The following is a 21,496-nucleotide window of genomic DNA, read 5'->3' as shown; positions in this document are numbered from 1 at the left end:
ATTATCGAGCCTATAACACTTATGTCACAGTTAATGTCATGTTATTGTGGCAGACACAAAACATGCTTCAAGTTTCAGCTGAACATTAAATAAGGCTAAAGACTCAAGCTGATTTGTAAACTGCATGTCAGTTTGCGTCTCAGCCAGAGAAGAATCTCTCCACAGAACCTAAGACCCTGTAACCTGACTTGTATAGGATAAGAAGTCAACAATTAGTCCAACTTCCCATGGGAGTTTCTTGCTTAAACCATGATACACAAATGTATTATGTTTTTTTTTTTTTTTGGGGGGGGGGGGGGGGGAGTTATATCCAAGTGTTCAAAGAAATGATCTAAACATCATGGCTGACAGAAGAGTCACTAAAATCTTGAACACTAGTTGCTCTTTCTAAATTGACTTCCTAGACAAGGTTAGCCCAATGCTGATCTCAGCACAAGTAACTAAAGACATGCCTAGGAAGTCTGGAATTCTGTTCTCTCCCTGCATAGCTTAAATACAGTCTTTTCCATCATCAAATCTGTTTAGCTTCCATAGACATAAACAAATCTCAAGGAATGTAAAGAATTAGGAAGGGCCATTAATACAGGGGCTAGACACTCCAAATCTTCAATTTGACATTAGCTATAATTGGAGAAAAAACATGCAAAATAGAGGCTGCCAGATGCTTTATCCCAAACATCTTACTTGTTCACTGGAAGAAATTTGCCCTTATAATGCAAATGCAATGGTAAGAGTCTCTTCAGTGCAAAAGGACCACTAAATTATGGTAGTTTTAATTATTGCTTGATTGTGACATCTCCAAATGCATGGCACTCAAGCCTTTTTAGCTCTGAAACAGCTGGTTTGTGGGCTACCTGAGAATTCTCTGCTACACAAAAGCTAACAGGAGCCTGAAAATTTCCACAGGGAGGATTTAAGAAAGACATATTCTGAGGAGAACTCCCACAGGTCAGAGGAAGCTGAGGTTCTTTTCAACTGTTGGCATAAAATTCACAAAGCACAAAGCATCCTTGTTTGAGGAAATATTCTTTAATGCCAAAGCCCAATTCTCATGGCATGAAGAAGGCCCCCTGTGACAAACAGAGCAATAGGGGCTTCTCAGAAAAGAGATGTCTACCTAACTTGGGTCTGGGGAGAGAGAAACTATTCAACTAGGGCAACCCTGGCATAAAAACAAACTTGGACAGACCTGCTGTAAGGAAATTTAAGACTAGGAGGACATTTTGGTTGTAGAAGGCTTGTAACTCTCAGAGCAGTAAGGTCATGGAACAGCCTCCTAAACTGAGGTGACAAAAGCAGGACAAATAGCTGCTTTAGAAACACTGCTGGAAAATAAGGTATAGAATTTTCCCAGAACAGAGCTGGCTGAGAGAAAAAAGACTGTTCTTGAGACTGTTAAGACACTGACTCAGTGAGTTTGTAATGGTCCTGTATTTTCTTTTAAAATAAAGATGACAAATTAAGGATTAGTCACCACTGAAAACAACCAACCAAACCTCATAAACAGCATCCAAGTCAGAGACTTGCACCAAACACTACAGCCTGTAAGGAGATCGGTTCTGCTCTGCTGCATGTTACAAACCATACACCTGCCAGGATGCCAACTCCACATATCCAGAAAGAAGTGTAGTAGAGACAAGTGTATAGGCAGGGGTGTCCAAGAGTACTCATCAAGCACTCTATGGTCAGGTGTACCCTGGGCTACCTTTCTGACTGCATACAAGACATTCAAATCCCTTTCTTGGCACCTTCAAATAACAGGCACATACAATCCCTTATGAATCAAGTGTTATTGGACGTTGTACAGGAAAGGTTCATTAACTGTAAGGGAATCTGGATACTTTAATATGCCAGGATATGGTTCCAGCTTCTTTAAAATTATTAACTACTCTGTGTACAATGTGAAATCAATAAATTGACACCATCACATATCAAGTCTTGTAAGGAAGCATACCCTAGAATTTAACATAGATGAAAGAAAGAAGATTCCTTTGTCTGAATAAAACTGATCAAATTTCCTTTCTGCAGACCTCTTCACGCAGCCAAGTTACAGAAAGGCCTATAACTCTTGCCTGTACAGCTCCATCCTTTAACATGACTCAGGGAGCAGTATTTCTGGATGACTAGGGCATAGGAGACTGGAATCTTTTCCAGCTTTTCACCCAAGCTATAAGGCACTGCCTGCACTACAAAATTTTGTTCAAGATGGTTTTGCCACAGGCATTTCCTGGTTTGATTCAAACCTGTAAGTACTTCCTTGCTTCCGTCAAAGAAACTTATGAGTTCCATCTCGTAAAGGATGAGGGCAGGAGGAGAAAGAGTTGAATCTTCTATTAATCTCTGTCCTACTCCCATTGCCTTGTCTCTCACACGAGACTTTCCCACCTCTCCCTGAAGACTACTGGTTGAGGACTCCTCTTTCTGGTAGGTGGCCTTTTCCGGCAAGACTCCAGGCTGAAGATTAGAGCAGAAAAAGAGACTTTTCCCAAACCACAGAACAGGCACAACTTGCTTGCTTGCCACCTCCTCAAATTGTGGGAGGGAGGCACTGGCAGACAGAAGCGTGCTTGGGCTGCTGCAGGACTCCCACTTGTGGGCTGAAGCAATGCTATGCAAGCGTAGAAACAATGGAGTTTCAATTACTGCAGCTGTGCAACCAAAACAAGGATTGCAGTTTGAAAATCTGACTGGTAAGGAGCTAGATAATAGACTGCTGAACAGATCATCTGTAGTCTGTCAAACAGCTAACCAAAGCCCATACCAAAGACATCCAACATACTACAAAACAGGCTGAAAAGTGTCCAAATATGGTATTCAAAACATAGCTAAATAAACCATGATCCTCAGAAGGCAGCCTACTATAGCCAGTAGGAAACAGACACCAACAACAATTTCAACAACAAGTGGGGGCAGATGAAAGCAGGAGAGCCAGGCACACAAAGAAGTAGCTACTAGATTTAATGTCTGTAGTCTAAACATAAAAATCACAGAATGGCTTGGGCTGGAATAGACCCTAAAGCTCACCCAGTTCCAACCCCCTGCCATGGGCAGGGACACCTTCCACTAGAGCAGGTTGCTCCAAGCCCCATCTAAACTGGCCTTGAACACTGCCAGGGACGGAGCATTTTCCACTTCTCCAGGCAACCTGTGCCAGTGCCTCATCACCTTCATAGGGAATGTCACCCTTCTCCCCTACTAGTGGGAAAGCAGTAGGCAGATAGATGACTGAAATGTGAAAAAACTTTATTTCTATTCAGAATTTCCCCTGTTGCAACTGAACCTAAAAATTGGCATAGATACTGCTAGGAAACACAGCTGAAGAGATCTTTCTGCCCCATCAATACAAACAATAAATAGCCTTGCTCTGGTACCAGAGGAAAACTCACTCCAAGCATCTCTAGTTTAGCCCTGTGAAATAGCTTCGTGCTTCGCTTTCTGTCTCAGGAGAATCATTACTTGCCAGGATCATCCTGTTACGCTCATGACTGGAACAAGGCTGGTAAGAGGATGCTTTGCAAATACTTCCCATGCATAGGAAATGTAAAGAGGTCTTGGAGGCTAGAACCCTTTCTGTAGAACAAAGCATCTGCAATGGCTTCACAATAAAGACTGGACTGGAAACACTACCCTAATATTTCAATGGACCAAGATTTCCCTCACTGAATAGAGTGAGCACCTACTGAATTTTCCACAGGCATTAATGGGAGACAAACCAAAATTTTGCCTGGAAAAACCTGAAACTTGCTTGGAAAAAAACATTACTGCACATTACTTCTTTAGGTTTGATATCTATCCACGATTAATTAGCTCCTTGTTTGCAGGGAATTTGTTGTCCCAGATTCACAGTCAAGTTCACAGGTTTTTACACCAGCAATTCTGACTTGATTGAATCACTTATGTTGAATGTTCTTCAATAAAGCTTGTTCTTTACTCATATGTGCATGTGTGCACAACAGTGGCTAACCTTGTGATCTCAGTATAATAAACTCACTGAACATATGCATTTCTCTAAACACAACTATGAAATCTTCTTGCACTAAGTAGTTTAAGACTTTTTTTTTTTAACACAGTTAAAACACTATTTTTAATTCACATTACATCTACCTTCAGTAGCCCACTGTAGGCATTTTCATATACAGTAAATCTTGTAAGAGGAATGCATAAACCAGTGTTGTGACCATGTTTTTTTATACCATGAAGAATTTCAGTGTTTGATTAGCTCTTTGTAACAATCTCAGTTGTGTATTTCAGTCCGGAAAGGAAAGATACCAACACATCTCAGAAACTGAAGCGCAAACAAGAAAACCCAACAGAACACCCCAATGTTTTCCCAAGTTAAAAGAAAAATATTACAATAAAACTCAAATAATTTATTTGGGACAGAAAAGATGGAATTAAATGTAAACTTATTTTTTTAACAAAACCCACTATCAATAGATATGCTTCTCATATACTGATGCTAAGTATGATGCAAATGTTAAAGGTTGTAACAGTAGATCACAAATCTATGAGAATCCTTTTATACTAACCAAATTCTAAATCCATCTGATTCACTTTAAACTGTCATTTGGACCAGGAGGTTCCATGCACACAGTGCCCCTGATATTCTTCAACTGTAAAATCCACCAACAAAACCTGCTAGATGAGCTGTATATTTCCAAGAAGAATACATTCAGATCAAAATAAGAAAACATAAGAAGTTAAGGGGTTTTCTGGGGCTTGGTTTGGGTTGTTTTTTTCTTTTTTGGTAGGAAAGATTACTATTCCACAGATAACACATCAGCTCTTCAGGGAAAATGGTGAATGGAAAGGCAGATTTTGATTATCTGAACAGCATAGCTAGCAAAACTAATGCTGTTGCAGTTTCTGTTTAACAGGCCTTAGCAGTTCAACCCTCGGAAGGTACAAAATGAAGTTAATCCATTGCTTACTATGGCACTGCATTTGTGTTCTCACTTCTTCAAAACATTTTTCCAGTGGTGCTCAGAAGAAGGGCACAGAAGCCAGATATCACACATAACAAAAGCCTTACTCTTTGAGAAAAACAGCTCCCTGGTTCAAACAATCTCTTCCATACAGAAAACAGACTGAAAAAGCAGTGGTATACAAACATCATGCTATAGCTTTCTAGCAAGGAATATGGAAGGGACTTTCCAGTTGAAACATACCCAGCTACAAAGAGGATACATCAGGATGCAAGCCATAGCCTACTATACACCAACCAGCAGTCAGTAGCTTACTTCACCAAGATGAGACAAAACTGCACTTCCGGCACTATCTTCTACTTCATCATCCTTTTATCATCAAAAAGTACAGAGTGAAATTACAGAGCAAAACTCAGTCTCCATCACGTTACTTTAGCTAACAGCAGACAACACACCAGGTGACAGAATGAAGTAAGCCATCACCTCTCCCAGCGAGGTCAGAAAAATTGGGCTGTGTCTGAACAGAGTGAAACACTGCAAGGCATCTGTTAACTAAGTTTCACAAGAGAAAAAAACATTGGAGTTCAGCAGATTTAAAAAACTGGGACAGTATTTATGATTACAGAGATATTATTACGCCAAACTTCTTGTCCTTGCCTTCAGTTTCCACACTCTGGTGAACGCTGCCTTCAGGAGAGAATTGAATCACACAGCTGACTGATTAGGAGCCCTCAAACCAAGTCAAGAAGGCACTGTCAGGCTGAACTCCTGCCTTGAAAATGGATGAGATAAACAATTCTAAAATTAAAAGGAAAGAAGAGAGAGATTCACTGTAACAGACAGGTAGTTAAATGAAACGTGACAGGTCATCCCTAGAGGAAGGGAAACAAACAGCCTGGCTGGCTTTTCCTCTTGACAACCCCAGGATATATGACTGTCTCGGCAGAGAATGGAAAGTGGTACTATACTTGTCTGTATCACTGCAGCCCAATTCAACTAGCAGCCTGCTAAAGAGCTAAGTTTCATAATTAATAGTGATCCAAGGAGGCCAACAGCACAACAGGAAAGAATTTACAGCGTTCTTCCAAAACTGGCTGATTAATCCACTTTGGGGATAGTTTTAATGAACATTTCCGCCTTCTAAACAGTTTCCAAAAATAGGGGAGGCAGCAAGGAGAATATCTGGTATTGATTTCTGCCTGCTGACCAACCTGCTCTTTCAGTTTGTTTGCCAACTTGCTATCAGATTAGGCATCTTATTTGCACAAAATGTTCATGTCAATTACAGATGAACTAACAAATTTTTCCCTCTGGACATCTTGGATACCACCATGGAGGGGAAGAAGAAGTAAGTGATTCACAAATGTATCACAGCAATAAGCATTTACTTCCCCATTAGCTAATGCACTTATATGCTACGTCAGGTACTATCCTACTGTTGCCGAAACCAATAAATTTCTAATTGGATCCATAATTCAGGAAGCAAAGGTATGCCACTATCAAAACAGTAAACCAAGACCCAAGTTGCTCACAGAGCCAAGTAGGTTGGAAAAGACCTTCAAGATCATCAAGTACAACCATTCCCTTGGTGCCAAGGCCACCATTAAAACATGTCATTGAGGGATTTATCTACACAGGTTTTGAACACTTTCAGGGACGTTGACTCCACCACTGCTGTGGGCAGCCTGTTCCAATGCCTGAGCACCCTTTTGGGGAAGAAATTGTTCCTAATATCCAGTCTGAGCTTTCTCTGGTGCAGCTTGAGGCAGTTTCCTCTTTTCCTATCCCTTGTTACTTAGAAGCAGAGCCCAGTCACCTCTTGGCTCCATCCTCCTGTCAGGCAGTTGTAGGGAGCGGTAAGGCTTCCCCCCCGGAGCTTCTCTTCTCCAGACTAAACCCCCCCAAGGTCCCTCAGCCGGTCCCCATCACACTTGTGCTCCAGGCCCTTCACCAGCTTCATTGCCCTTCTCTGGCCCCACTCCAGCACCTCAATGTCTCTCATGTACTGAGGGGCCCGGAACTGAACACAGGATTTGGGGTGAACATAAAGCTCCTCGATCAGTTGAGGAAGAAACATAATCCAGTTGTCTCATGGCCAGACCATGTCCAGCTCCTCTTTTCAGATGATGAATTTCAGGGTGAGATATCTATGATTTGTAAAAAGAAAAAAGCCTGAATCTAGGTGCCTAGCACAGGACTTGTCTTCATAATATGATTTGCCTCTCAACAACTAACTACTAATACCTCAAATACTACTTCTTCCCCCGCCCATCAGCTGTCGTACAGTCTTTGAAAGAGATTCTGGATTGTATACTGCTGGAGTTGACACAAAGCAATGATGCAGAACTTCTTCTAATTGCCAGTTATTCATACACACGTATCACCTGGCAGAACAAATCAACCTGGAATAGCATTTCACTTCCATAACTCTAAGAATTTCACCAGTTACTGAAGAAGTCTGTTGGTGTGATGTAGGCAAAAGTATGGGAAAGCAGCCACAAGAATACTTACCTGAAAAACGTTTAAATTAACGTTTAACCTCAAAGGCAGCCCAAAATGGATTTTTTTCCACTAATGTCAGCACAGCAACTACAGAATCACGGCCAATGCATAGGAATGAGCTAGTGAAGCTGGTCCATTCTCTAGTGCAAAGAAAGTTCATTTTGACTTCAGATCCTTCCCATCTTTTAGCTTGTACAGACAACAGAACATTTCCCATTCCCACCCTATTAACATGCTGCAGCAAGTCAAACCCCACTTTCAAAAAGGTGTATTTGTTTGAAGTAAAGCAGAGGCATCACTGCTAGAAGTGTCACACTGCACAAGCATGACTTCTCTTTACTAACACTACTACAAAATGGAAAAGCAGCTCTTTTCCAGAGAAAACAAAAAGCTAGCCTAGTTCAAGAGGCCCCTTCCGAGCAGCTCCCCTCAGACTTCCCTTTTCTTCAGTACTAATCAGCATGCTCAGCCTGAAGGTCTGTGCCAAAGGAAGCTCACACTCCACAAATTCCTTGTAGCGTCTGACAGGCAAACAAGGGATGTGCAGTCAGCTTCTGGAACCACGTTATTACTGATGTGTGCAGGAAAAACACTTGACGTACTGGCTTAGGCTGATTCTGCTGGAGACAGAGGTGGATACACACACACACACAGAAGTACATGACCAAAAGCAGTACTAAATCTGCCTGTTCAGAATCCAGTCTCCAACTGGAATTGCTCATGGTGTTCATGACAACTGTGAGCGGAAGTGCTTACACCACTAAAAGCATGACCTTGCTGAAAGATGGATACCAGATCTAAGCCTGGTTTTGCAGAATAGGCCCTCTGGCAAACTGTATGTGCTGCTTTCAGTAATCACTTAGAAATCCAGTACTCAAAGTTCACAAATAACTGGACAGACCTGAAAGTTACACCCCAGCAACCTCCCTTCCACAAGGCAAACCAGAGTGATTTTAGCCCCAGTGTTTCCAAGAACTCTGTTTCAGCTGAAGGTCACCAGTGGTTTGCACAGCCTACAACAGCCACCCAAAATCTCACTCTGTTTTGTCAGACCCCTCTCACTATTTTATTTACCACTGACCACCCATTGTATGCAAACTCACCCCCTTTCTAGTAAGAGCAAGGAGCGTCATGGTTCTTGCTTTACCAGAGGCTGTAATATTAACAGATATTTGGCTAAGACTTGGTGATGAAGTAGTGTATCTGTGAAACTGGTTTAAACTATTCTAACTCAAAAAGACTAATCAATCTGACTAGATCTGTGGCTAGAAGCACACATTACTTCTGACTAAAACCAGTATCAGCACTCATAGGTAAGGGATGTGAGCTATAAAACTCATGCATCACGTTAATAGACTTTTGATAAACTGAAGTGAACAGTGCCATTTAGCAAAAAGTCTCAGTCACCAAGACAGAAAGAAGCCAGCAGAAAACTATACAAACACTCCAAAGCTGCCCCCCTTTTTAAGGCAAGATACAAGTTTACATTTAAGACAATAAAACCCTTCAGCCACCTTTATCACTGGGTTTTCTAGTCTGTGCTGTCTTTTGCTCAAAAAAAGGACCTCAGCATCATGTAAATGATGTCTGCGTATCTTTCTAGACTGTGCTCTGTGGAACAGAGCTGTCATCTCCACATTTTGTAACGCTTGGCAGCAAACCCACATTCCTTGTGCATCACAGACTTCCCCTAAGGCCATCAAGTGTGTTAGATATGGACAGCACAGGGATAGGGCTTCCAATTATAAACTCAGATCTACTCACACTTTCTGCAGATGAGATGCAGATCCCATGATAGGGATGTATACTAAACGTGTATAGGATTTATCAGTTCTGCATATCTACAATACCAGGGGACCCTCACCGTTTCAGTAAGATTTTTGACCCATTTTTTTAGCCTGTGACCTACATTCAGTGTGTGATTTCCAGAGTAATAAAAATACCTTAAAACCTCAATATAAGTTGTTATGAAATCTAATTAGGTACCTTATAGAGTCACCTTCTCTGGTAAATCCAAAGGAAAACATGCTAGGAAGCAGCAGTACAAATTTGTACTGTACTTGCTGACCAGCTTGGAGCAGAAGGCACAGAAGGTGCCTGGGTTTAGACATGCAGCATTGAACTGGGGTTCAAATGCACTTCTCTCAAGAAACTCTCTAGAAGAACCACCAGTCACCCAAAAGTGGATGGAAACATTCTGGCCACAGATCAACACTGTAGATTGGAACTATCAAAGAGCCCGAAGCATACATTCTAAAGAAAATAAAGTGATAAGTGACTCAAGGAAGCAAATAACGATCTCATGGAAAATACTGTAGTAAAAAGCTGCTCCCCAAATATAATGGCAGCACCATCAAATAACATGCCTACTAAACAAAGACTCAAAGAATGTATTTTTCTTCAGTGCATCTGAAATATGCCAAGGAATTGGTCTTGGCAAAAAGGCTCTAACATGACTGACTAACCAGCTTTCTGTAGGAAAAAGGCACTTGTTGTGATAGCACAAAGCAACATAATTAAGCATTTACAGAACACTCAGAAAATAAGAGATAGCTGTAAATACCATTCTGACTCCTCCCCACCTCTTTGCTTCACCAAAAATCAAGGAGGGTGTGACAGGGACATGGCACATGCAGTAGAGAATAGCTCTACATCATTTTCTCCCTCACTATTTAAAGAGATTGGGTACGATTCTTAAAGGCTTCAGGAATTAGTGCAGGAATCAAAATCCAGCTTACAATGGCTGATTGTGCATTCTAGTGCATCTACAGATATTAAAGTAATAATTAAAAAAGTCAGATTCTATCCCAGAATTGAAGCAGAGTTGCCACAAATCTGAGGATATTTTGAATATACCGCATTGCCAACACTGCTTCCACTTTCTGCATGTTACCTGGGATATGAGAATGGATTTTGGTAGTTTCAGACAATACACAGGTATAGCTCATGATCCAGCTCTAGTGATTCCGAGATGAGTTTGAAACGCACAGTCTTATTCTCAAATTCCCCAGATGACATTTCCCAGCACTAAGCCAGAAATAGCAAGTGGTTTCTAGGTGGCTGGAGAATGAAAGGGGCAAAGAACTGTGGGAATTTCAGATAGAGCTTGTCTCTGGCTATTAGATAGTGCAAGAAGATGAAAAGTCAAAAAGAGGTCAGCTAAAAAAAGAAATATTCCTCACTTCATGATGCAAACTGAATTTATTCATGTAGAAAAATCTCTGAAAAAAGAACCCCAACAAAACTTTCCTAGCAGGGCTGCTGTTGCCTATTGCTACAGCCAACTCCTCTGGGTCCAAACTCTGACTACTGAGAATTTCATTCTGCTTCACAATAAAACCATTAATAGTTTGTGTGACCAACCACTATATTCTTCAGCAAACACTCCTGCTACACAGCACTTTTCTGTCCTTTCTTAAAAAGAATGGTCATGCCAACCTCTTTCATCAGTGATTCCTTCCTTTCTCTTTCATAAATCAATACCTAAATACCTAAAAACGAAAGAGGGTAGATGGATGAAAAGAAAAAAGACAGGAACAGAGACAATAAGCTGCTAACTGTGGACACAGGGAAGTCATACAGCACACTAAGAAGTAAAAGGAATTAGTTCATATTCCTGCTGTGATCACTTCATTTCAAGGTTAGTGAAGGCACGTCCCCAAATAGAGCCTTCAGCTCTGATGGGAAGTAAGCACTTGAGAAACATTAGTAGGCTGCCTGTCCTTTAAAGTGCTCATCATCTGTAGGGGGAGCAGGTAGAGCAAAGGCAGAGGCTGGCTGAGCTGCCCACAGGAGCTCACAGTTCTTTAGTTCAATTTAGGAAGGAACCTCTTGGGAATGAACTGATGAACCTACTCCAGAGTCTGACAACAAGAAATCCCCATTTGTGGTTATCATGATGTGGACACACGTTCCTGAGGACAGGACTGACAAAGTGAGCATGCTCTGCATAATATGCTTATGAATAAAGTTTTCTTACCTACCTGAAAAGCTGCTCCAACTGAGCACTTCCATAAATGGTACCAGAACTAACTCTGACCCTATAGTAGTTCCAGAGAACTAAAAAACATGCTCTTGCTCTTCCTCTAAGAGCTGTATCCTTGTAGCTCCTTTATTTAAAGAATTAGGTGGTATTAAATTAAGAGCAGAAGTACGATCTTAAAAGTAGGAATCATTCTTACTGAAAGCTCTGGTACGCACATTTGATCAGACCTAGTCTTTTAAATTGAAGAGATAATAGTCTCCCTTCCTGCTAATTTTACAGACCTACTATAACTATTGGAAAGGTAAAATATTCCAAATTAATATATATTACACACCAAGAAATCCATCAATGTCTTCAACTTATGATCACATTCCAAATCTTAATTGCCACCTCAGACACTAGAGGTATCTTTTTTTAATCATGTTTTGCAATGTTGCTGTAAAACCATAATTACAAGCACTAAATCTTAATTCAGGTCAGGATCCTGTTAATTTTGGTCAGCTGTAATGCTATAATGCCCTGATAAATATCAGAAGTTTTACATTACACATTATGATTGTAAAATGCAATCAACTAAGATAGCATATTAACCTAAAATCAAGTGTAGTGCTTTCTTCTTCCAATTAGCTGTCATTGCCTATTGGTCACCGACTCAAAACAGCAAGACATTGTCCTCTATCCTGAAATATGGCACTAAGAGATGTCTGAGGTATAAAGATAGAGGCTCTTAGAGAAAATCCAATCAGGAGAATCTTGTCTGTTTAATGAAAGACATTTGAGTTTAGAAACAACCTTCAGCTTACTGTGGTGATGCTTTCTGCACAAGTGGAAACTAACTGCACATTTCACTGCTCCCCATGAAGCTGACCAGAGCCAAGAACAGATGGTAGCAGGACAAAACTTGGAACAATTTTTGTGCAATCCAAGCAAATCTACCAAATAACCAAAAATGCAGGAAAAGTTTACACAGCTTGTCCAATTTCTAAATTTAAAGAAGCTCCCTCTGCGATGTACAGACTGGGTCCTGAACTTCTCATGTTCTTGTGCCCTTACTCTTCACAGGTCACAGTACAACAACATGTAACAAAAAAAACACAGTGCTTTCATAGTGAAGAGTTGGTCAAAGGAGTGGGGAAAGCAGAAGTTGCATTTGTCATCTTGGGTTACATGGGGTTTGTATGCAGGTATAAGATTTCCTCAAAGTAAGAGCCTTGGATTTATAATACTCCTCCTGAAGCCTCTGAACATTGGTCTGTAGCATTTGGTCTGTAGCATTTTCTCAATAGTACTCATTTAATTCAGGCTTTGAGCTAGCTGATTAATTTTTACTTCATTATAGTTATTTCTTCCAAAATATACTTTGCAGAAGATTCCCAGGCTTCTCATTTTATCAGAGCCAAGTAGTAAATTGGCCTCCCAGGTGCCAAAGTGATTAACTGTATTCTGCAATTGTTGCAGCCAAAGTTCTGGAGTTATATCTGCCATAACATCTGGACAAAAGAGCTGAATAGTTTCCTTCTATTACTGAAAACTGGACTGATAAGATATCCCACTGGGTTTCTTCCATTTATAAATTATGCCTGTCTCTAGATCAACACTCTGGATTTTTCTTTCATTGTTAGTATAACCAAATTCCATAGCACTAAGGAAAAACAGTATGCCTGAACTCAGAACATAAATTAGTCTCAGAAAACGAACAAACTTCATCAGGGACTAGTGACAGGACAAGGGGTAATGGGTTTAAACATAACAGGGGAAGTTCAGGTTGGATATCAGGAAGAAGATCTTTACTTCTCACTTCCTACAAGTGAGGGTGGTGAGACACTGGAGCAGGTTGCCCAAGGAGGTGGTAAATGCTTCATCCCTGTCAGCGTTCAAGGCCAGGTTGGACAGAGCCTTGGGTGACAGGCTCTAGTGTGAGACATCCCTGCCCATGGCAGGGGCTTGGAACTACATGATCTTCAGGTCCTTGCCAACCCCAACTATTCTATGGTTCTATGATAAGTACACCTTTGTTTCTAAAGTAAACATTAATAAAATGTAAAAAGCTCTCCAGTGACTTAGGAGGCTAATGCTTTCATCTTCTTTAATCTCTGCTATGGTTTTTATGGTTGATCGCTCTTCTCTGTATTTCATTTCAGCTGTCAAGCTAAGATTTTAGCGATACCTAAGGAATTGAATTTAGAGTAAGAGTCATTATCATTAAACATTCCCATTCCCCTGAAAGCAAAACTGCTTGGAATTATTCAAGGGGTCAGCTGGCATCTGCAAAAAGAGGCACCAAAGGCTCCTTTTGGTTAGACAAAAATCCTACTTGCAACAGGAGTTGTGGTTACCCATTTATGAATTACAGGGTGCCCTTTACAGGGACTTTCTATAGGTCCCTCTCATCCCAGGGGTAAGCCCAGGCAGCCTGTTGGATCAAAGAAAGTAAGAGTATGAACACAAATAGGTGCTTTTTTGTCTCTCAGAAAAGATATCCATATGTGACAAGTATACTCAGAAAGCAAAGCATTCCATGTTCTCAACCAAACATTCCATATGTACTTAATCAAAGATGAAATAGATTTCACTCCAAACATGGGCTCCACTAAGAAATTACAGTTCTAGTTCAGGTCATGATAAGCACCACAGGAAAGCATACAAAAACTTAGGGGGCTTTACACGTCCCACCAACCAAGGTCACACAACACAACTACAAACAGTGGCAGAACCTCCTTCCAGTGCAGACTGAGCCTAACACAGAGATCCACCACCCTACCAAGAGCACCCAAAGTCTTTTGGTTACAGGTCTCCAGACAGCATAGAACTTCTGGAAGCTCATGCATGGAAAATAACAGTGTCTTCAACCTCTTTCAGCATTAATGCCCAAGACCTTAGCCTTAGCATGTACAGTAACTAATACTACTAAACCACAGATTGAGAACACAGAGCTAAACAGGGACAAGGGCTCAGATTAATACAATTTCATTCCACTCAAGTTCCTATGCCCTGAGTTTCTAAGCTATCTAGCTAAGGCCAGCTGCCAGGAAATACCAAAGGACTTTCCGTGGTAAGTGGCGGTCTTTGTGATATAGCTGAAGTGCAAGTGGGTCATGCATCCCTGAACTCCTGACTCTAGGAGTTGAGCTACGTCCTTCTTCTGGCAAGTGTTCAACATGAAAAGCTAACGAGTAGATGATTTCTTGATTTGCAGGGGCTGATTGGAAATCTTGAGGAAATTACATTAAGCACAACATTAAAAGCCTTCACTTGTCAGACACCGAATGCAAAACCTATTATTTTTCACTACCTCACAGTCTCTGCTGCTGCTGGAGAGAGAATGCACAAAATTGAAAGTCCAGCAGAGGAATATGAGACATAGGGGCAGAACTGAATTACTGGGGCATCACTCTTATTTCCTGCTATCACTAATAAACCTCAAATAACCCCACCTGTAAATGGATGATTTTAGAAATGAATTAGTCTTCTTCTGATATCAAGAAATAGCACCAATATAAACAGAGTCCTCCTGAGGAACTTACTGCTTTGAATGCTAGCTTCTGTATTTATTGCCTCATCAAGCGTGATATGGATATCTACCACTCCTTGAATTCCTTTCTGCATAAGCAATGCCAGAGGTTAAATGCTTCTGCCTGTGAGTCTGTAAAAGGGGATACAAGCAGCTATGCCAGCCTGAGAGCAAGCATGTCCACTCTTAACCTGAGGTGCAATATGTTCATCAGAAAGGTCTGCAGATGGAGAGATACTTTAATCTTGGTCAGAAAACCCATGCTCCATTGCACAAATCTCATGCTTGTCTTGCTTTGTCCTTACTTTATCTGGTCTCACAAGTAACAACTATCACAAAGAAGAGGTAAGATGATTTTAAGTCATAAATCAGCATTACCTGCAAACAAGCTGACTGACCATCAAGTCTGTGTATTATGAAATTCTTCACTGCATGCAGACCCAAACGATGGTACAGGCACAGTGTGATTAACACTGCAGAGTACTTTTCTCTCTGCTGCAAAGCAGTCTACTTGCAATTTTTCTTCTGCATGTTTGTCTCTTTTTTTTTGTTTTGCATTCCAGTTAAGATCTTCCTCTACCCCCAACCAATTAACTGAGGCCTATTTGCATAATAATTACAGCGAGAAGTACCCACTGTAAACCACTGGTATTTCCTGTTGATGCCACAGAAAGTCTTCATTTCTGTGAGCTCAAATGTGGCTAATTCATTTTTCTGATACCTCATCCTAATTACCTGTCCACAGAGCAAGTCACCAATCTCAAATGTATTTCCTTGAAGGCCAGCAATAGGAGATCCATGCATCAAACAACTAAATGGATTTTACTTCACGTGGATATAGGTCTATGAAAGTCTACATTAAGGCAAAGCCATTAAATTTAGATTCAAATTGGAATGTCAAAGATTAGCACAGTCTCAGGCAAAGTATTACTGCCCAGAGAAGAAAGTGAGAACAGGTAAAAGAGATACTCCCAGCTTATGTCGTTATCACAACTGCAACTTATCTGTATTCAGCTGCTGAAGGAGGAAAACTAATTTAATCAGTCATAAGAAGAGCTAATCACAGAATCACCTTCCAGAGCATGAGGATCTCAGAATGCAGTGGAGACACCTAATGTGAAAATCACTATTTTAGACAGTGTTAAGAGTTGAGCAGAGGAAGATTTAGTGAGTCAGAGCTAACCTGTCAGGCAAATTAGCTTTTAATTTTCCATGTCACTTCATATTATGCAACTCTTCTGGAAACTTTCTCCTTCCTTAAGATAGCATCTTCTCACCTGCACAATATTCTTTCTTGCAGGAAGGACTGCCATTGCTCATGGTAATACAAAGCTGAATAAGACGCACTGGAAAACCTACATTTTAATTCCAGGCACATTTTTGGAAAAGTAAAAGCTAACTGAAATCAGCTAGCAGTAGTTACAGGTTACTCTGACAGCTGGAAAACACAAGGGTTGGAGCCACTCTGAATCTCACTGCAAGCTTTTTGTTGCTCCTCCTGAATAGGCCTCCCGCCCCTAAACTGGCTGATAAAAAGTTTTTCTGAACAACTCAAGGTGCCTATCATAACTGCAGCTACGGAGTACATGCAAACTGGATACATCAGATAACAGGGTAAAAACACTGCCTGTGTGAAACTGGTGAGAGTTGAAATGTGTAACTAGGCAGGTTTTGGCCAAGCAAAATACCTCGTGTGTCATGCAGCTAAATAATAGTTAGACTTCTCTATTAACCAAGTTGGCATCCTACAATAAGGAGGATGACATTTTTGCACTTAGCATTTTCTGCTTCTGCACTCTATCAAATTCTCCACTGCAGCACCAGGAGAGATTTCTATATACTTCCACCAAAACAAGCCAGATAAGGACAGCAGTTCTGTACCTCTGTTATCGTTACAAAAAGCACGAGCTCAGCAGAACATATATCCAAATTCCCAGTCATTTCTGCACTTTTTCTGCCATGCTACCAAAACTGCGAGCATACAAATAGTCACTTGTCACTTGCCTCAGAGGTGGTCCCAATCAAAAAAGAAAACATGAGTGCTCTATATTGCCACCGTGAGACACCTAAAGTTCACCAGAGATAAACTGACAGCAGCCAGAACTCCCTCGCTGGGTGAGGTTCCTTGATCTGGAAAGATTACTTCATAAAGATAGGAATATTGGTAAAAATCCCTCTGCTGTATATAAAAAATGGCTTCTTAAAGGAAAACATTTCTTCTTAAGGTCTTCCCCAGCTCTAACATGAAAAACCACCTAGAAACTTGTCCTGACTATACTTTGTGTTTTGTTTATTCCATTTCCCATCCCTAACCACATCCTGCAGATAAAAGCCATCCAAGGCTCATCAGCTGTGCCCAAGGCAGCAATATAGCTGTGTGATCACTAATCAAGAGAAACACCTTCCTAGAAAGGAGGAGAAATTAAGATGCACTTTATTTAATAAATAGTATCTAATAATAAATAGATAATGGCATCAAACAATAAATTCAACCATCTTTCATTTCACTTCCCATGACAGCTAAAGGCCAAGTTTTCAGTATTTGGCTTTATCAAAGATAAACAGTAGATTCCAGGTTGCTGCTGTTGATGCTTCTTTTTTGAACACCAGCAATAGTATGGGTTCAGTAATCCTGATCTGCCAGCATTTACAGGGTGGCCAGTTTGTGCTAGGGCCACAGAACCTCAAAGGAAGTAAAAGCTTTCTTAAGCAGAAGAGATATAAGCAGCTAAAAAATTTATATGATGTTCTTAATCTTGGAAATGTCTACACAGTGTGGTTCCCTTCATGCATTCACAAAGACATATACAATAAAAGTACCAGGAAACAGACTACTGCATCAAAAACACAAGCAAAACAATAGAGCTTCTTTGCTTTTTGTTGTTATTGTTGTTGGGTTTGGGTTTTTTTTAATCAAATATAGAAAATTTGAAAACTTAGGGTTTGGGAAGCTCTAGTAACAAATACCTTTTTGGGCATTTTTAAATCCTACATCCTTTAAATTTAAAACATTTTAAACCACCCTAACATGGATTGCTCATATATAACAGAATCTGGAAGCTGATTAATGAATAACCACTCCTGAAATCTGAAAAGAGGAAGTCCATTAAAGCACTTGGAAGCGGCTGTGAGCCCAGCAGGGGTGCATTCTGCCTAAGCCCTGTGCTACCTTCCTGCAGTGGGATCTGAAGTGGATAGGACAGGTGTCATGCAGGGAGAGGAGCTACCATAACTTGCATTCTGTCCCATCTGCAGCGGTCACTGTGATAAGTGAAGATTTCTGACATGGAAACAAGAAAATGCCATCCTTACCTGTAGCCTGAGTGTGATGATTTTTGGATTATTATAACCAGACTGCATTAGAAGCAGCATGGCTTTTACTAAAAAAGCAATTTCTTTTTACTAGAAACAGTGTGGCTTTTACTGAGCATGTACCAGCCTCTATGTGCATGTTTAACAGAGGGGAAAAAAATCCAATCAAAACCAACAACAAGAAGAAGCCCAAAACCAAACACCTGATTAAAAGCACCGAAATATGCTCCCACCACATTCAACATGCACAGGAAGGCGGAGGATCTCCTCCCACACATCTAGGCACAAAAGGAAAGAACCCTGCAGAGCTCAGTTCTGAGAGGCAGGATGCAGCTTCCCTCACTGCTTCTGAAGTGACTTATCTTCTGACTCTTCTTGGCACGAAGCTGAGAGGCTCCCTGTAGCAACAGGCTGTGAAAATACTGACCTGAGGCAAATAGATCCAACATTCATTCTTCTATTCTGTCCCTTTCTCACAGCTGATGGCCTGTTCTCAGGGGGGAGTGCAGGGTGGCCTGGCAGCAGCAGAGAGCACACCAGGAATGAAACATGCCAACATTACTAACTTCTACCCCCTGAGTTCACCTTCATTAACTCTTCAAATACTACTCTTTTCCGTGTGTTGAGCAGGAGCTATCTGGCCACAATCCCTGAGGTTTCCAGCTACAGTGTTCAAATGGAGAGCTCAAAGGGTAAATGTTGTAAGTGCTTTTCTCTGACACTTTCAGAATAGTAAATACACCTTCTCTTCATAAGAACATGCAAGATCTCACACAAACCAGAAATAAAGGATAAAAAGGACTGAGCAGGGAGGTTACTGCTCTGCAGTGGTGCTAATCAGCAGCATACTAGTGACGTTGGAGGCAGCTATTGTAACTGTGGATCCTATCCTGTATGATGTTTGGTAATGATCTGTGTTAAAGTCCAAATGTTGGGTATTGTTCTATATAATTCTTTCAATACTGGCTCAAAACAACTGATCCAACATCTGTATGCCTCCCAACTGGAGCTAAGAGCTGAAGAACAAATATTATGAACCCCTGAAAGCCAAGAACAGGCCTCTTCCTCCCTCACCCATCATCCTTCCAACCCTTCTGTACAGAACAAACTTGCTCTGCTATGGATGTGTCAATACAACTATTTCCATGACAACAGCTAGGATGTGCCAAATATAGACATCTGACTTCAACAGAGGAGGAAGGCACATGTGACTAGAGGGCTTTCTGCTGCTCTGCATTTCAACCCAATTCTGTCCTTATGGCCATGGGCAAACACTCAGAGAAGAATCAATCTCCCTTTGAGATTCTAGTGCCCTCGCTTGTCAAACACCCATGCTCTCTCCTGCTGCAGGAGGGAGGGAACCGGTTGTCTAGCTTCACGCTAAGTTCTCCAGTACAGACTCAAACAGCTGCACATCAACTGCAGATGAAGGAAGGCTTAAATTCAGTTTCCCATCCTCCTTTTGAAAGAGATGAGGCTTATATACTCATTCACGTCACTAGCTCTGCTTTAAAGGCAGATGACTGGCAGAAGCAAACTTCTTAACCACATGAGAAAGACTCAACAGCATTTTCCTTCTTCTCACAGCCAAGCAAGGTTCAGGCAGCAGGAAGGCCTCCAGTAAAGTACCAAACAGCATCACCCATTGAAGAAACCCCATTACAGTACAGGACCTGACCAGATATCCTTGTTGCTGCCTTAGCACAATACGCTGCATGTTATAAGACAAAGCATGACCACTTGCTCTTCTTGTTGTACTGCAGGGCCCTAAATAGTAAATACAATTCCAGAACAACTAGAACTACAATGTGTGTGAATTGCTTGGGCTTTCAACATCAATCCATTTAAAAGAGTGAATGGGTACTTACAGCTACTGTTAAACTCTGAAAATCCTCTAAGACATTCCCAATCATGTGGCTCTGAGATCCTGAATTAGTGGTATGTAGGGAGCAGGAAATTCCAACCTGCAGCAGAGTCAGAGCTCTTTCTATGGCCCTTGTAGGGCACTTGAAGCAATGTTTTTGGTCTACAGCCCAGCTCTGTTTTCCTTTTGATTATCTTACAGACAGTGCTTAGCAACCCACACAAGCTTGTTCCTTGTAGTCAGGTTTCATAGGAGAGGAAAAAGGAGAACAAATGAAGCTAATGTACCTGCTTGCCATAGAGAGCACCCAGAGTCAGTAATTGCCAAAAGCCCCTTTTCCCCCTAGCATTCACATCTACTACCAAGTATCTCCTGAAAGCCTCTCCAAGTCTTACTACTTCGGGTGCTTTGAAAAGAAGAAAGTAGTTGTATCAGTGTTTTCAGGAGAAAGCCCCGTTTGAACTGTAATGCTTTATATTGTGTCAGAACAATTGTTAGATGGGCACCCTTTGCACACCGCAGGCTGGGCAACAAGGGAAGACACATTCGCAGCCGAGGGGTACTGTGTTTAAACTGTGTTATCCATTGAATTTGCTCACAAGTGCTCATATTAACAAGCACACTGTCCTCTCACATAGGTTTCTGGGATTAATAATTACAGTACTGCAGCAGTGAAACCGTAGGCTGTTGTGCTCCATATGGTAGGTCCCTTCTGTGCCACGATTTGTTACTTAGAGTGCTATAGGATAGAGAGGCTGAATGAGTCTCCGTGTAAACAGAACAGAAACTACATGCAAGGCTTGATCAAAGAGCAGACAGCCTCTGTGCTTTCCAGAGATACTTCAGACAAGACTTCACCTTCGCATTAACTATTTCCGCAACCAGATCCCTTTCATATGCACACCAAAGCCTGAGGCCATGGTACTCTCAGAAAAGCAAAACCAGCACTGACTAGATGTTAACTCTCCCACTTCCCACTGGCATGCTTAGCAAGTACAGCAACACGTAGCAAGAGGCCACAAAAAAGAACCCCAAACCAAGCCACAAACAAAATACCCCATACAATGCAATCTATAGCCAGAATAATCTTCCTCTTCATCACATTTGCACTACATTCCCATAAAAAACAAGTTATCTCATCTTTCATTTATTTTGCAACTGGAAAAATCCTTCCAACCAAAACTGAAAGATGAAAACTAAGAGCTGGAAAAGTGATGCCTGAGAGGAAGGCAGAATACCAGTCTGCAGTCCCAATCTTTATTCAGAAAAATACCCCTGTATTTGGCCAGTCTTTCAGGAACTGACTCAGCAGTGCTCACACTCATCTATCTTTATGATTTCAGAGACATCAAGAATGATTTAGATGAGTCAAAACTAATGACCTGGCCATTATTAAT

The 21,496-nt window shown here is 41.1% G+C and overlaps 2 protein-coding genes across 2 annotated transcripts in view; both read right to left on the bottom strand.

Moving 5' to 3' along the window:
- PLEKHB2 (pleckstrin homology domain containing B2) overlaps nt 1–21,496 on the bottom strand; it is a 469,993-nt gene that overhangs the window by 128,150 nt on the left and 320,347 nt on the right. The gene's annotated exons all lie outside the window — the stretch shown is intronic.
- The window catches only part of ARHGEF4 (Rho guanine nucleotide exchange factor 4), a 165,972-nt gene that overhangs the window by 67,209 nt on the left and 77,267 nt on the right, over nt 1–21,496 (bottom strand).

Source organism: Pezoporus occidentalis, unplaced genomic scaffold (assembly GCF_034315485.1).
Source record: "Pezoporus occidentalis ecotype Australia unplaced genomic scaffold, CSIRO_AGI_Poc_V1 ctg233, whole genome shotgun sequence".
NCBI lineage: Eukaryota > Metazoa > Chordata > Aves > Psittaciformes > Psittacidae > Pezoporus > Pezoporus occidentalis.
This window is presented reverse-complemented; position numbering and strand designations above follow the sequence as displayed.